The sequence below is a fragment of the Oryx dammah genome, unplaced genomic scaffold, assembly GCF_014754425.2.
Source record: "Oryx dammah isolate SB20612 unplaced genomic scaffold, SCBI_Odam_1.1 HiC_scaffold_24, whole genome shotgun sequence".
NCBI lineage: Eukaryota > Metazoa > Chordata > Mammalia > Artiodactyla > Bovidae > Oryx > Oryx dammah.
The window spans coordinates 75,491,131-75,507,552 of NW_024070208.1; the positions used below are offsets into that span (position 1 = coordinate 75,491,131).

The 16,422-nt window shown below is 45.4% G+C and overlaps 1 protein-coding gene across 2 annotated transcripts in view; it reads right to left on the reverse strand.

Annotated features, from left to right (window-relative positions):
• Positions 1–15,643, reverse strand: part of GGACT (gamma-glutamylamine cyclotransferase) — a 48,730-nt gene extending 33,087 nt beyond the window's left edge. Inside the window, exon 1 of one of the 2 annotated variants that reach the window (XM_040267411.1) lies at positions 15,570–15,643. The gene's annotated coding sequence lies outside the window, so the exon portion shown is untranslated. Of the gene's footprint in view, positions 1–11,134; positions 11,840–15,569 lie in introns of those variants that run through there. The other variant, XM_040267410.1, reaches the window with a different exon arrangement.
• Between the last annotated feature and the right edge of the window lie 779 nt (positions 15,644–16,422).

Consider the following 16,422-nt stretch of genomic DNA (forward strand, 5'->3'; position numbering starts at 1 on the left):
GCCTTCTCCTTCCCACCGCCCTCTCCTTCCCACCTCCCTCTCCTTCCCCTGACTGCTTGTTAACAACGCCTCCCCCTTCCTCCCCCACTTGGTCACATCTTGGATGAGCAGCCTCTAAGTGGTCTCACTGCTTCTAGGCTGCCTTCCCGAGTCCCAGCCTGGGGCTCCGGCGGGCAGCCTCTCAGATGACCCCCATGATCCTGCCCCTCGGGTGAAGGTTGGGTCCAGGGATTCGCTTCAAATAGAACACGGAGGAACTGATGGCTGTCTCCTCTGAGGCTGGGTTATAACAAGACCCTGGCTCCACCTGAGCCCCCTGCTCTCCGGAAAGCCAGTGACAAGCCTAAGTCAGGAGACACCCACATGGAGAGGAAGTGAGGTCTCCCAAGAGACAGAGAGGACCCGAGGCCTGCGGGCTGTCACGTGGGAGAGCTCAGATCCCCCCAAGTCAGCCTGGAGCAACCACAGTCCCGCCAGCCCGAGCTACAGCCACCCAGCTGAGTGGCCCCCGAGTCTCACCCTCATCCCCCAAACTGTGGGCGGGTATGTGTTGCTTGCAGCCACTAAGGCTGGGGTAACACACTCAGAGGGTCAAGTCTCTTCGTGCTGGTCACAGCGGTCAGCCACTGTCCAGCCCCATCTCTCTCTGCCTCACACTGCCCTGGGGGTTCAAACTGGCCCCAGCTCTAGGTTTTAAATCCCGAGGAGAGTCACGCTAGGTGCACAGGAACCCTCAGAGAAGACAGAGCACACCCCCGGGCCCACAGAAGCTGGTGTCACTCCTGTCAGCAGGGCGCCGACTGAAGGACACGTGCTTTTGCACTTCCTCGTCAGACGAAACCCTGATGCCTTTAGCCGTGTGACCTTGCTCAAGGTGTTTCATCCCTCTGAACCAGTTACATCACGTAAACAATGAGGCTAATAATGCCCACCTCCAAGACTGATGTATGGGGATTATATGAGACAGTGTATTCAGTACATCAAAATTCTGGCACACGGTGATTTTAGTAAGTATCAGTCCCCTTCTGAGAGAGGATAAATCAAAGAATTATTATAAGGACTAAGCAACAGAATGTGTCACAGATATGTAAGTACTTGGCACAGAGCTTGCGTCCAATAGAGGTCAGTTCCTTTTCAACTCATCCATAAAAAAAGTCATATCCTAGTCATCTAGCGTGGTTGAACGGTGTCCTTTCTGATGAAGTTTAACCTTTTACACACAGGAAAAACGCTGAATAAATAAGGCCTCTCTGCATCAGTAATAGATGCATTATATAATTATGAAATAATATTGCAGTAGCTAAGAGGTGGAAGCCCCCCAAGTGTCCATCAATGGACGAACAAACAAAATGTGGTCTCTATACACAATCATCAGCCCTGAAGAGGAAAGAGCTCCAGGCACACACCACACCATGGGTGAACCTGAGGACAATGTGCTCAGTGAAATGAGTCAGTCAAAAAAAGACAGAGACTGCTACAACTCCACTCGCAGGAGGGACCCAGAGTCATCAGATTCAGAGACAGAAAGCAGAATGATGGTTGCCAAGGGCTGCAGAGAGGAAGGAACGGGGGCTTGTTGACTGGGTAAGAGTTTCAGTTCTGCGGGATGAAAGAGTTCTGGAGATCTGTGTGCAACATTATAAATCTACTGAACTGTACACTTATCACTGGTTAGGATGGTAAATCTTATGTTTTTTTAAAAACCACTATTAAATATAAGAAAATTAACTTTTAAATGACTCAACTTGTATCAATTATGCTTTCATAATAACACACAGTCACCATGTTGATTTAATATGGACTATGCTACAAACAGATGGTGACTGCAGCCATGAAATTAAAAGACACTCCTTGGAAGGAAAGCTATGATCAACCTAGATAGCATATTCAAAAGCAGAGACGTATTACTCTGCCGACTAAGGTCCGCCTAGTCAAGGCTATGGTTTTTCCTGTGGTCATGTATGGATGTGAGAGTTGGACTGTGAAGAAGGCTGAGCGCCGAAGAATTGATGCTTTTGAACTGTGGTGTTGGAGAAGACTCTTGAGAGTCCCTTGGACTGCAAGGAGATCCAACCAGTCCATTCTGAAGGAGATCAGCCCTGGGATTTCTTTGGAAGGAATGATGCTAAAGCTGAAACTCCAGTACTTTGGCCACCTCGTGAGAAGAGTTGACTCATTGGAAAAGACTGATGCTGGCAGGGATTGGGGGGCAGGAGAAGAAGGGGATGACAGAGGATGAGATGGCTGGATGGACATGAGTCTGAGTGAGCTCCGGGAGTTGGTGATGGACAGGGAGGCCTGGCGTGCTACAATTCATGGGGTCGCAAAGAGTCGGACGTGACTGAACTGAACTGATGCTACAAACAGGTCTATGCAGTTCGTGGCCCTGAGTCAAATTTGTGTTAAGCTTCAGGAGTTGCTCTGGAGTCTGCTTTCCTGAATAAATACCTGGGATTTTTTAGGATTCAGATAATAAGGGAAGAAGTGGAACATTTCACTATATTTGCTGTTACCATAGGAGAATTTTAAGATGCTAAAACAGGAAGAAATTACATTTTAAAATGGAAGAAAGTGAAATCTAGACTTAGTCAAACTACATTATTTGCCTGAGGTCATAATTACAGGTAGTAATTATGAGAAAAGCTAGAAAGAGAAACCATTTCCTGTCTCCCTCTACAATCCTCTTCTACGAGCAATGGACTTGCGCCCTCCAGAACTCCTCTGAACCGCACTGTTTAATACGCCGCCACCAGGGGGCAGCAGGTGCATTAGTCCGGTGTTCTAAACCCTGGACTTAAAGCCCCAATAAATTTCCATTATGCCTTCCTTCAACCCCCTCCAAAATATACACATATCCAAGACTTTATTAATACCAACAAGCATAAAGTTTAAAGAATATCCATAATAACTCTTAAAACAAAGACTTGGGTCCAATGGAGGTAACATCCTTACTAATCAATCCTTTAGTAATTTTGATGTACTCCAATCTAACTGATATAATAAAAGTCAATCAGTACATCAGTTTTAAAAATGACTTAACCACAGAAACCTCATTTCTTTTCAATCTGAACTGAATTTTCCTGGTACTTGGCCTCCGAGGCTTCAGACCACAGCAACGTGAAGCCCTTCTGGCCATCTGTCCTCAGTGTCCCTTCCTTGGTCAGACTCATTTTTCTTTCTGATGCCCTATGTCACAAAGGAAGGCCTGTCAATAGGTCTGACCCTCCAGCAACTTTCAAGAAGCAAAAGCAGAGAGAGTCTGGTCACAAAGTAAAACCTACATGGACACTACTCTTCCAGTTAGATGACGGCAAGGTCCACGCTTTTTACATGATACTACTACCCATCAGAAGCTCAAACCACAGCAGCTAACGGGGGAGACCTGAATTTAAAGATAGACCCTATCTTAGCAATGACCTTGTCCACCCCAAGACTTCACGGTTTCACCTAACATGAGCGGTGAGGAGCAGCACCACCAGGGATATTCTGATAAGTAGTCCAGGAGTCAACTCTACACTTGCAAACAACAGTGATCAGCAGCCATGCTCCTAAGTCTTCCAGTGGGGGATATATGAGCTTTATTTCACAGATCTCAAATGGTTTCCTTCCTGAGCTCAGCATGCTTTCAGAAGGAAAAAGGGATCCAAACACAAGCATTTACTGCTGCCTCAGACACACAGGAGCAGTGTCTTTAAAGGACAACAGGGTTCACCTGGCTAAAAGGCACTCAAGGAAATCACTCTCTGCCTACATCCATTTGCTCTCATGGAATTAACTATTCACCAATCAATCTACTCTAGCATAAAACTGATGGCAAGAGAAATCACAGTGCTCCTGGTAAAAGCACATGTCGTTGGGAGCAAGACCCGCAGCAGACACATATAATGAATGGCCACTGCAAAATGCATCGCGGTCCAGACACTGCTCTGTAAACCTCTGCCAAATACGACGTCTCAGTGGGTGAGATCCAAGGAAGACACGCATCTGTAGAATAATCTGCTTTTAATCTAGCTATTTTCTGATACAGAATATTTAACATATTAAAATTTAGAATATCACCAGAATACGAGATATATTTATAACAGGTATATAAAATAAATTTAGTTCAGTAATTTATTCAAGAATTATTTAAAATATTTCTAGGATACTCAAAAAACTGAAATCAGATAATTAAAAGAAAAAAAAACGACACACCAATTAAGGTGGCTCAAATTTTAAAAACCTGACAATAGCAAGTGCTGTCAAGGACACAGAACAACTGGAACTCTCATACATTCCTGATAGAGATACAAAACGGTGGGCTTCCCTGGTGACTCAGCAGTAAAGAATCTGTCTGCCAAAGCAGGAAATGAGAGTTTGATCCCTGGGTAGGGAAGATCCCCTGGAGAAGGAAATAGCAACCCACTCCAGTATTCTTGCCTGAGAAATCCTCTGGACAGAGGAGCCTGGTGGGCTCCAGTCCACGCAGTTGCAAAGAGTCGGACACCACTTAGCGACTGACCAACAACGGCCACTTTGGGAGACAACTCGGCAGTTTCTTACGAAGTTCAACGTACACCTACCCCCTGACCCAGCCATCTAGTCCGAGGGATCCACCACAGAAAGATAAAAACTTTTGATCACATAAAATCCCATATACAAATGTTTGTAGCAGCTCTATTCATAACCACCAAAAATTATGAAGAATCCAAACGTTCAACAGTGGATGGATAAACCTGTGCTATGTCCAGAAGATGAAGAAAGGATCCATGTGGGCAAATCTCAAAGGTGTCCTCTGGATGTAAGAAGCCAGTCTCAGAGGTTATATACTGCATAACTTCACTTATGTGACTTTCTGGGAAAGGCGAAAGCATAAAGATGGAGACCAGATCAAGGGTGATCAGAAATTAGGGGCAGGGTGAGGGTTTCACTTCAAGGGCGCAGAATGAGGGAGGGCTTCTTTTGTTTTCTGGGTATTTCTGGTGATGGGAGTGCTCTATAAGGTTACAGGAATCAATTTTAAAACTCAAAGTATTATACAACAAAAAAGGTCAATTTTACTTTATATAAATTCAAAATAATGACTGAAAGCATGAGAGCATGCAATTGATGTAAAACAATGAGATAAAAGCAAAAGGTAGATATAAGAGTAAGAGCATTCTGAATTAAGCTAAGATGGCACACATTCATTATTATAATTAAAACAGACTAAGAGATATATTAATATAAACCAAATACAATAAAAGAGCTTTGCTTTGATCTTGCTTTGAATAAAACAGCTGAACAGATTATTTTAGACAACTGGGGATACTTGAATACAGCATTACACAATATCAAAGACTTTTTGTTAATTGTTAGGTAGCTGCTGCTGCTGCTGCTGCTAAGTCACTTCAGTTGTGTCTGACTCTGTGTGACCCCACAGACTGCAGCCTACCAGGCTCCTCTGTCCATGGGATTTTCCAGGGCAAGAGTACTGGAGTGGGTTGCCATTGCCTTCTCCAAATTGTTAGGCAGGATTATAGTTATTTAAAAAGTAAGTTTTTGAATAAAATTCAATACCAAAATATTTAGGGGTGAGGGATCCTTCCGGTTCAAGATGGCAGAGTAGGACATGAGCTGTGAAAGTAACAAAACTGCAACTTCCTGTTGAACAATCATCGACAAGAGGACGCGGGAACCCACCAGAAAAAGGTACCTGTGTGCAAAGACATAGCCGAAGCCACACTGAGATGGCAGGAAGGGCACAATCATGACAAAATCAAATCCACACCGGCCCCCACCCCCACCCGGCTGGGTGAGAGGGCCCACAGACCCCAGGGCTGGATTGTCTCAGGCCAAAGGACTACCACAGAGGGAGCGCAACCCCACCCATCAGCAGATAATTGGATTAAAGTTTTACTGAGCAAGGCCTTGCCCACCAGAGCAAGGCTCAGTTTTTCCCACCACCAGTCCCTCCCATCAGGAAGCTTACACAAGCCTCCTAGCCTGCTCCTTCAGACAGAAGAACCACAATCCCACAGTGGCTAAAACAAAAACCACATTTCGGGAAAACAATGCGGACGATGCAAGAAATGTTTACCGAAGAACTAAAAGATGAATAATACATGAGAAGGAATCAATAGCAGAATAACTGAGGCAGAAGAACGGATAAATGACCTGGAGGACAGAATGCTGGAAATCACTTGCTCCAAAACAGAATATAGAAAAAAGAAGGGGGGGAAAATATGAAGACAGCCTAAGAGACCTCTAGGACAACATTAAATGCAACAACATTCACATTACAGGGGTCCCAGAAGGAGGAGAGTAGAAAGGGAAAGAACCTGAGAAAATATCCGAAGGGATAATAGCTGAAAACTTCCTTAACGTGGGAAAAGAAATAGACAACCAAGGCCAGGAAGCACAGAGAATCCCAGGCAGGATAAACCCAAGGAGGAACATCGTGAGAGACACAGTAATCACACTGACAAAAATTAAAAACAAAAACAAAATATTAAAAGCAAGAAGGGAAAAACTACAAATAACATACAAGGAAACTCCCTTCAGGTTATCAGCTGGTTTCTCAACAGAAACTCTACAAGTCAGAACTGCATGATATATTAAAGTGATTAAAGGGAAGAGCCTACAACCAAGAGTACCCTACCCAGCGAGCCTCTCATTCAGATTTGATGGAGAAATCAAAAGCTTTCCAAACAAGCAAAAGTTCAGAGAATTCAGCACCAGCAAACCAGCTTTACAACAAATCCTAAGGGAACTTCTCCAGGCTGGAAACACAAGAGAAGACCTACAGAACATAAATCCCAAACAATTAAGAAAATGGTAAACAGGATCACAGATATCGATAATTACCTTAAATGTAAATGGATTAAATGCACCAACCAAAAGACAGAGACTGGCTGAGTGGATGAAAGCATGTACATATATGCACTTCCACTCATCACATCACTCTGCGTGACCCCCAAATTGCATGTAATTATTTTATATTGTTAGGTTAATCACATCCCCATTATGGCTTGCAACTGTAATTATCTTTTATTTTTTGTTTGGCTATTGTGAAAACTGATAAACATCTTTTACCATTGTGATTATGATTATGTAACTATTACTCACTGTATCAGGATTGGTCAACAGAAAAATAATAGAATTCTATATCACAAAAACTACTATTTAATAGAAAAACCTGTAATCACTTCTTTTTGTAATCATTTTTTAAAATCTAAATGCAGATCAATTATCTTGGAATTTTTTGAAAAATACAAATGCCCAGGTATTGCTTTTTTCCTCCAAAGTTCCAGATATATTTCTAATGAGAAGCCATGTTTAGGAACACCAGACCTATATGATGATCTTTTATTCCTATCTAGTTTGTTTCATTTATTTCTATTTCATATTCAGGGCTCCCATTTCATTTAGTTTATGTCTTCCAATTTCTCCATCTTTTTTTTTTGATGCTCCTTCTCAAGCATTTATCAAGCATAGTATAAAAGCTTTGTATACATATATAAATATGTATTATATATATTTTAGAAAACTTGTGAATTTTTGCCTAACTAAAAGATGTATGACATTTTGATTCCACTTGTTTGACTTAGTATGAATAGCATACTAGATTTCTAATTTAAAAAGTTGGCATGCAACAAGCAACAAAAGTTTGCTGTATGGCACAGGGAACTATAATCAATATCTTATAATAACCTATAATGGAAAATAATTTCAAAAATAATATATGGGTATATGTATAACTGAATTACCTTGCTGTGTACCTGAAACATTATAAGTCAACTACACTTCAATAAAATATATATATTAAGGAAAAAAAATCTAGGGGTGAAATGACATAGGTTCTGATATTTGCTTCAAAATTCTCCAGAAGCAAGCCAATGAAAAAAAACTCAAAAGGCAAAGAAAGGAGGGCAATTGAAGCAGGTATGGTAAAGCTAGGACGGTGTGTGGATTCTGCCACTGCGGGTTCACAAGGGTTTACTGTGCTCTTATTTGAGGAGGGCTGGAGATATTTATACCCTGATGCTGGGAAGACTGAAGGCAGGAGGAGAAGAGGGTGACAGAGGATGAGATGGTTGGATGGCATCACCGACTTGATGATGAGTTTGAGCAAACTCTGGAAGCTGGTGATGGACAGGGAGGCCTGGCGTGCTGCAATCCATGAGTTGCAAAGAGTTGGACACGACTGAGCGACTGAACTGAACTGGAGATGTATATTAAAAAAATGACGAGAGGAAAAAAAACAGGGACTTATTTTTCATAAATACTCCCAAGAATGCCATCTAGCTGTTCTTTATTCACTTAGAAGATAGATTAATTTCCCCTCACAGCTTTTCAGGCTTTTATAATCTGCATCTAACTTTACAGAAAACCAAGTCGAGAGAGAAAGAGTAATTCAAGGCAGCTGTGATTCGTCTCAAAAATAGTGGTTTAAAGAATGCTTTTAAATCTTATTTAATGCTCATAAATAATTAAGACTATCATGAGCTGTAGAAATATTAATAGTTCTCATTAATTTATCTGCTATATCTACCTAAGTGCAGATGACAACGGCAGGAAGAGATAATTAATGCTCAAAAAGTTTTAAAGGCAGATGTAGGAATGGACAGAGACAAAAACAGGGCATAATACAAGTTCTCTCTAATTTACTCTTTCTCTGCTTTCCTCTGGTGTAACTCCAATGGTCAGAGGTCTATAAAAGCACTCCCAACCAACTGGAAATGAGTTCTTCCTCAGTGGGGGTCTGTTAGGAGGGAGGCCTAGCTCTCAGCCAGTCAGCATTAACAGAGAAGAAAATACTCAATACTGGGTTGGCCAAAAAGCTCCTCTGGGTTTTTCCATGAGACAGGACTGGAAATCTGAATAAGCTTTTCGGCCAACCCAATATTATAATATGAATTTTATTTATCATCCGGCAGTATTTAAGGCTAGTGTGCAAAAAGAATTACACAGGACAAAGCAACAGAAAAACCAGAAGGTAAAATAGCTGCAGCTGCAAAACCCCCGTCAGGGTGCAGAGCAGGCGTGACCTGGAGGGGACGGGGGCACGGCGGCACAGTAGTCGGTCAAGGAAGATCCTGACCGCCACTCCGTGGAGACACAATCGGGGAGGTTTCACAGAAGCCCGCCTGCACCGCACCACCACCGTCGGAGAGGCCCCAAGATCCTAGGAAAGCCGAGCAACCAGGATAACTGTCAGCACCTGCCCGGAGCGCACCCGACCGCCCAAACATCTGGGGAGCCACCGCCAACCCAGCGAGGTGGCAGCAGAAAGGCTCCCAAAGACGCCTTGTCCTCAGCCCCAGAGCCTGGTACAGGGGGCTCTATGGATTGCGTGCGGTTCAAGCTAAGGGCCTGAAGATGTGGAATTACCCTGGATGCTCCAAGAGGGCCCAATCGAACCACGAAGCTTCCAAATGGAGCCATTCTCCTGGCTGGGGGGCCCCCAGGGACAAATAGGGGCTCCCTTGCAAGTGGAGGCTACAAGGTCAAGAAAACACATTCGCCTTCAGAGCTTCCGGTGGGGGGACATGGCCCCCCCAAGACCCAGATTTCAGCCCAGTGATGCCCAGCTGGACTCCTGCCCTGGAGAACAGGACAATCCATCTGGGTGGTTCAAGCTCCGGCAGGACCAGGAAACTAAGACAAAGTCAGACCTGCTTCCTCAAGTCACCAGACCTCCGCCTGAGCCCCCTGCTGCCACTTTGCCTCCTCACTTCTCCACGAAAGGGTACTTGTGATTAAAAGACATTGCCACCCACATCTCACGTCTCCACTCAAAAGTATCCCTCCCCCCCCGGAAAAGCTCTCCCGACCCTAGACCCTGCTTAACTATGCCAGGCGAGGCCAGAAGCCCACTCCAGACATTCTCTTAGCACCTGCTCCTCTCAGCTTGGGCCTGGCTTGACTGAATTCTTTCCTTCAGAGTCTACACTTATCGAGTGTTGACTAAATGCTAGTTCAGTTCAGATCAGTTGCTCAGTCGTGTCCAACTCTCTGCGACCCCATGGACTGCAGCACACCAGGCCTCCCTGTCCATCACCAACTCTCGGAGTCCACCCAAACCCATGTCCATTGAGTCAGTGATGCCATCCAACCATTCATCCTCTGTCATCCCCTTCTCCTCCTGCCTTCAATCTTTCCCAGCATCAGGGTCTTTTCAAATGAGTCAGCTGTTCACATCAGGTGGCCAAAGTACTGGAGTTTCAGAGCACCACACAAAGGAATTTTCGTGGGTTCTCTCATTCAAGCCTCCCGGAAACCCTAGCAGGTAGACGTGATTATTATCCTCCATCTTTTAAATTAAGAAGTTCAAAATCACCCAGCCAGTATGTGAAGCCAGGCAGTCTAACACAGGAGTTGGTGCCCTTAACCATGCCATCAGCATCTGCCTCGGACATAAGAAATGTGAACTCCAACATCTTCTGCCTTTATTAACAAAATACCCCCAGTATTCACCACAGAGTAGAGAATTAATAGTTGCTGAATATGAACAAATAGGACAAAATGGCTTTTCCATCTACTATTCTTTTTATTTAAGAAAACTTTTTCATTTTGGGAAGTCAAAGATATACAGAAGTCATGATATGATGACCCCCAAAATACCCATCTCCCAACATCAAAACTTGTCAACGTAGGGCCCATCTTAAAGGCCAGCATTTAATCAAATGAATTTTATAATAGCTGGTAGAAAGAGTATTATTTTTCAGAATCATAGGTACCTAGTTTTCACCATATGCTTATTAATCTGTGTTAACAGATTTTTTTTTTAAAGAGCTTAAAATGGGCAGGTATTTCTTCATGAGACACAAATCAGGGATACTGTAAAGGGGAGACTGACATTTTTTCCCCTATGTAAAATTAAAATTTTTCTCAGAGAATAAATACTGTAAACAAAGTTTTTAAAAATGGGGAAACAGTTGTAACATATTTGACAAAAGATTAGCATCCTCAATGTATACAGAGTTCTTACAAATCAGTAAGAAAAAGACCAATGGCACATTATCTAGAAAAAAAAAGGTTTCAACAGATTCACCACTATTCCTAAAAGACAAAAAGACAGGCCTTCTGACTGACGCCCCCGTCAACACACTTTCTCTGGTGCTCTACAGTTTACAACAGCAAACACTCCCGAAAAGAGGAAAACAACTCTCACCTGTAAGCTGCTTTCTTCAAACCCACGGAGCCTTAGAATCCTGCATCAGAGGGAGTCTGAAGAGTGTGACCTCGGAATCCTTCCAAACAGGATGCAGGACAAGTAGTTCCACCTCACAGTGGGACCAGAAGTCCATGGACCAGGTGTCCGGTTCTCAGTCCCGCCGGGGGTGAGATGAAGAGGAAGGTGAGTGAAGAACGCGGAGTGTTTAAGAGATGAGGGCTTAAAGGCTAAAGCACCCAGCCCCCTGGATGGCATCTCAGACCTCGGGTGTGAGGCTCGGAAGGAAAGGACTGCCATTCAGTGGAAAAACATGACCCAGGGGGCTGAAGGATGCCTAGAACAGAGGCAAGCTCACACTGGTGTAGCAGAGGGGCCCAAAGCTCTTGACTTTGAGAAAGAGCAGTTATAGTCTCTCCTTCAAATAATGAAAACAAGAATGGAGTCTGTCTTCAGCCATCAGGGTAAGATTATTTTAGGAATACTGAGTTTCCCGGACGTGGATTTGAGCCTTTTTTTAGAAAAAGATTTTTTTTTTTTGATGTGGACCATTTCTAAAGTCTTTATTGAATTTGTACAATATTGCTTCTGTTTTATGTCTTGGTTTTTTGGCTGTAAGGCAGGAGAGATCTTATCTCCCTGGCCAGGAATCAAACCCTCATCCCCCTGCATTGAGCAAAATCTTAACCACTGAACTGCCAGGGAAATCCCCTCAAATCTTTTGAAATTGAAAGTCGCTCAGTCGTGTCCCACTCTTTGCGACCCCATGGACTATACTGTCCATGGAATTCTCCAGGCCAGAATACTGGAGTGGGTAGCCTTTCCCTTCTCCAGGGGATCTTTCCAACCCAGGGATCAAACCTGGGTCTCCCGCATTGCAGGCCGATTCTTTACCAGCTGAACCACAAAAGAAGCCCAAGAATACTGGAGCGCGTAGCCTATCCCTTCTCCAGGGGATCTTCCCAACCCAGGAATTGAACCGGGGTCTCCTGCAGTGCAGGTGGATGCTTTACCAACTGAGCTATGAGGGAAGCTCAAATCTTTTAAAGTCCTAAATTAAGAACCAAAAAAAAAAAAAAAAAATTCAGGGACTTCCCTGGCAGTCCAAGAAGATGGCACACTTCCAATGAAGGGGGCGCAGGTTCAATCTCTGGTCAGGGAACTAAGATTCCATATACTGCATGGTACGGCCAACAAATAAAATAGTGACTCGTTCAACAGTTAGAAAAAACATCCAAATCACATCTGAAGCATACTTGCCGTAAATGGTGACTCTGACTCTAATTAAGCCTTTAGATCTACCTTGCAGTTTATGCAGACACAGTAGATAGAGGAACAAGCTAAACTAATACTCTATACAAAGCTGAATAAACCCAGAATGAGAGCCGTCCAGAGCCGACCAGGCGATACCAGCGAATCATGGCATTAAAGAAAGCCACAGGACTGCTTCAGACCAGAGTCAGCAAACTACGGCCTTCAGATAACTCCCACCTGCAGGCGGAGTTTAAAACAAAAACCTGTGGAAATAATTTTCCTAGACCACAGCCATGCTCATTCACATATCATCCATGGTTGAGTCTTTACAGAAACACAGCTGAGTAGCTGCAACGGAGACCACATGGCCTGAGAAGCCTTAAGGAGTTACTCATTAGCCCTTTTCACTAAGTCTGTCAACCCCCTGTCCTGGACTAAGAGACACCCTGTGTGGCCCATTTTGATTCACACAAGCCAAAGGTAAAAGTGCATTTCTGAGGCAATCAAGGAAATCTGTGGACTGGGTTCTAGAAAACATGGAGGAATTATTGTCAATTTGATAAAGAGATAACAATGGTATTATGGTTATACAAGAAAATGCCTTTTTGGAGGTACACGTCACACTAGTTGGGCTTCCTGGATGGCTCAGTAGTTAAGAATCCACCTGCCAATGCAGGAGACCCAGGTTCGATCCCTTGGTTGGGAAGATCCCCCTGGAAAAGGGAACAGCAACCCATACCAGGATTAATGCCTGGGAAATTCCACGGACAGAGGAGCCTGGCAGGCCATAGTCCTTGGGGTCGCAAAAAAAGTCAGGCATGACCTTAGCCATAACTAAACAAAAGCAACTACCCCAGACAGGGGTGAAATATGTTATCTGCAATTTAAACTGCTTCAACAAAAAGATTAGCAGATACAGCCAAAAAAAAAGAAATTGTTTTAATCAACCATTGTTGATGGATATATGGAAGTTCATTATACCATTCCCTTCCCTTTTAAATTTGCTTTAATAAAAAGCAAATTAAAAATCAGAGCTCTGATCAAAAACTAGAGTTTATCTCCAGAGGGCCTTTTTCTATAGGCAGGCCTCCGGCTGCACCGTCCTTACAGAGTTTCACCCCTATTTCTCCAACACGGTTACAAGATCCCCTGGAGCAGGAAATGGCAACCCACTCCAGTATTCTTGCCTGGAGAATCCCATGGATGGAGGAGCCTGGTGGGCTACAGTCCATGGAATCATAAAGAGTGGGACACAACTAAGCCTGCACGCAGGCAGGCACAGTCTGCCGCCAGGAATGCTGGTCCCCATTCCACCCCTCTGCCTGTAAAAATTCTACCCTGGGTCCAAGGTGAAGCCTCACTATGACCTCCCCCACTCCTCTGCCAGGAATTCATTTCCCAGTGCTCTAACTGCCCTTGGGCACTTATTTCATCCTTCAGAAATGTTAGCTATTTACCATGTCCATTACCTTGTGATGTCATACAAACCCGAGACTTCTACTAACTGTAAACGAGTTTCAGGGGGTATAATATGGGGGCATAATAACACCTTACACATTGTAATCTCTGCCTACTCTCTGATCCAATCTAGGCAAGGTCGTTTTGCCCTGAGCAGTATTACTGACCAGAGAGAGCTTCAATTAAAGAACGAATTCCTGTTACACAAGATGCCAGCCCTGTTTAACCAACACTCTCTTCATAAAATCTCGAATCTGAGCGTTACCTCTTGGATGAAGAAGGTCCTAGAAAAGAGTAAGATCACTTGAATTTTGTCCTCCTGTCGTCACCTTCCTTGGGACTGTCCGTCTGCAAACAATGCTGCACTAATCTCCATGCCCACCGGTGCCCTAGTCCCTTGGAAAGGCTCAGAGGACTTGAGTACAAAGCCCTCAAGTACAGAGCCTTGACTCCACCTGCAAGAGCTGACCCAGACTGGAACTTTCAAGATCTTACTACATAAAATAAGAGGGCAATGAACAGATCATTTTAAAAACTGAATACCACGTTCTATCTTTGCTCTATTCTTCCCACAGTTGGCTACCTAAGGTCAGCGTGAATAACCACCTTCTCTAGGTCTAGTGCTAATAGACAGGACCCTGGTTTGCAAGGTCAGCCAGTCCAAAACACTTCTGTACAAAGGTCCACCAATTAGAAATTAATTTACCTTTGCAAACTCAGCTTTTGAAACACAAATGCTCTCTACCCAGGCAGTCTGCTTATTCAGGAACTTCTGGTTTCTCCAGGGAGTCGTTTTAGGAAAAACAAGGCATTTGGGGAAAATGTGGGCAACCTGCAGGGGTCTCTTATTAGCATTTCAATAAATTGAGTGAGACCAGGGAGAACGGTCTTCAGTTACAGGAAAAAGTACATAAAAACGTGTGTGTGAGACCTACAGTTTATATTGGTCAAATCCAACTGATTTAGAGAGACCTTTTAGTTTTTAATCCAAGATTTCTCCCTGGGACATTAAGCAAAACTAATATCCTGCTTTAAGAAGACGTGGCTCCAAGTCTCATTTTCTTATCAGTTCAATATTAACAGCCTGGAGTCAGGTGTGTTTTGAAATCGTGGACCAATAAATTTAATTATTTTTTAAAAAATCGTGCACCTCTTTAGCGTTACCAGTGCGGCTGCGGTGTTCTCTTTGGCCAATAGAGTGAAAGCTCAATAAGCATACTTCCTAATCAAGGCAGTAAAAGAGATTTCTTCAAAAACTCAGCGGGGTCACTAACAGCTCCAAAGAAGCCCGAACTCAGAAACTGACAAGTGCCAGATATTCTCTTTTCTTATGCAGCTTTCTGGTCTCCTCGCAAACAGGGATCTCTAAAGTTAAAAACAGAAGCATCAGACCGGGAGATCCTTTTCAAGGGAACCCTTCTGATGGGTCATCACGTCTTCTGGGGAACAGGAGGCGTCTACACCTGGGTAACTGGCCGAGGCGTCCGCATCGCGCTGCGCCGGGCACTGTGCGGACGCGCTAACCGCCCGGGGCTCCGCCCTTCCAGCCGCTCCCGCAGGCGCCGCGTCCAGCCACGGCCGCGGCTCTGTCCCCGCCCTCCGTCCCCGGCTCGCGCAGGCCCCGGAGACACGCCGGCGTGCGACGCCCCCAGGCCCCGGGGCCCCCTCGCGGCGGGGGCGGGGACCGACAGGGGCAGGGCTCGGCCCGCGCCCGGCGACTCACCTGCCTCGGAGCGCGGCGCCCTTCGGCGCGAGCCGGCCCGAGCGACCGAGCGGAAATCCCTGCCGGCCGTGGCTGGGGCGGCCGCCCCGGGGAGGCCGCCCCCGAGGGCGCCCCCTGGAGGCGGGACGCGGTACCCGCCCGGCCGCGGGGCCGCGCGCACACACCTGAGCACGCGCCGGGAGCCCCGAGGGCGCACACCTGGGGCTTCTCTACCGCTGCGTGCGCTCTAAGGCGGCCCGCCTGGGCGTCCACGGTCAGCCTTGAGTCCGTGTTGGACCCAGACCCACCTGGGAACACACACACACACAGCCTTGAGTCTATGTTGGACCCAGATCCATCTGGACACACGCACACACACACATCCTCTAAGGCGGCCCGCCTGGGCTTCCATGGTCAGCCTTGAGTCCGTGTTGGACCCAGACCCGCCTGGGAACACACACACACACAGCCTCGAGTCCGTGTTGGACCCAGATCCATCTGGACACACGCACAGACCCACCTGAACACACACACACTAAGGTAGCCCGCCTGGGCATCCAGGATCAGTCGAGTCCATATTGGACCCAGACCCAGCTGGACACACACACACACACACTCACACACACACACACACAGAAATGGGCCCACGTATCCTGTAGGACAGATGGACAAAGTGATGACCAAGGCCTCACTCCAGCAGCCACACTCCACTCGGCACCGATACTGGATACAGATAATCGTGTAACCTTGATACTGCTGCTAAGTCCCTTCAGTCCTGTCTGACTCTGCGCGACACCATGGCCTGCAGCCACCCAGGTTCCTCCGTCCATGGGATTCTCCAGGCAAGAATACTGGAGTGGGTTGCCATGCCCTC